Below are 1438 nucleotides of genomic sequence, written 5' to 3'. Positions count from 1 at the left end.
CTGCGTTGTCCCCAACAAACTATTGTTGTCGCCTTCTGTTTTGTATATTTTCAAGGACGTGAAGCAAAATGAACTTGCGAACTCCCTTTTTTCAGAGCTGGTTAAAGCTAGAAGGTATATCAAACAGCTGGTTACAAAAAATGAAAGTGTATTTGCAACTTGGTTTCTACATTATTCATTAAAACAACCTCCTGGGAACACCATCACGTGATCACCTCCCAAAGCAGAATTAGCATTTACGAGTTCACAGTATCAATGAGCATTGTACTCGGATCCAATTTAGTGTAATAAAGTACAAAAATACTTTTGTTTTTTTTGTTTTTTTGTAAATCACATGAAGTTGCAGGTAAAAATTACACAATATTGGAGAAGTTCTAAGAGTTTCTAGCCCCATCTAATGCATCCAACACACACACTATCTTGATTTTCAGTTAGATGTGTCATCATCACTCATTTTATTTTAGCTGTATGTGTTCGACTTAAACTTGTGTCTGACACTTTTCGTGAAGATAATAAAAACTGTTGTTCACTAATCTGAAAGTCCAAAATACCATGAAAGCTCTTGTAAAAGACCAAAGACAATCTACAAAAACAAAATCCACATCTATGAAAGGTACCACATACATAATTTTATGAGGAAGTGGATATGCGAAGGTAAAGGAAGTAGGGTATATGGTTTAACTTTGTCTCACTTTCTCCTAAGTTGGACTTCACATAAAACATCAGATCTGCATGACAACAACAGGTGTTTGGGCTAGTTTTCTCTCTTCTTTCCTTCTTTCAAGTCTCAACTATGCCACATCTAGGTCTTGGCTTTATAAGGAGCAACCTAAGTCACTCAGATACCTGGGAATCCTCTTCAACCACGACTAAATACCAATTCTTCTTGTTATGGGTAAACTCTCCTATATTGTAACTGCCATCAATGTGTCATCTTTACCTGACAATGGGGACAATGCAATGCACATGAAAGGCTCACTGAAACTACACTCATGAGTTACACAAGAGATCTCTAAAGTATAATACTGTATGTACATTCACTGAACTACAAGCTTAGAATAAAACTGTGTTCACCGGACGTGGAAGCAGAAATCTATGTTAGAGTTTGAACTCCTCAAGATGTGACTTGTCATTTAAGGATGCCAAGGCTCTTAGTGGTTTATCTCAAGAGTAATTTCTCAACAAGAAGCCAATTGTGACAGTTTACACTACTGGAAATAAATTCAGATTTGTCATTCATCAACCTTTAAGTGGTTCAAACTAAATCATAACCTGCTGTGATAAAATATAAGGCAAATGAAAGATTTTCCTATAATAATCCTTCCTTGAAGCTAGTGCTACCAAAATATTAGTCAAAACATCAAGGAAATAAATGTTGCTAAGAAGCTGGTTTAGTGTAAGTGATAATAAGGACAAGGTGATAGTGTGACAGTGGGAA

Source organism: Penaeus monodon, chromosome 15 (genome assembly GCF_015228065.2).
Source record: "Penaeus monodon isolate SGIC_2016 chromosome 15, NSTDA_Pmon_1, whole genome shotgun sequence".
In the NCBI taxonomy this organism is placed as follows: Eukaryota; Metazoa; Arthropoda; class Malacostraca; order Decapoda; family Penaeidae; genus Penaeus; species Penaeus monodon.
The sequence above is the reverse complement of the archived record's forward strand: the minus strand, read 5'-3'. Positions refer to the sequence as shown.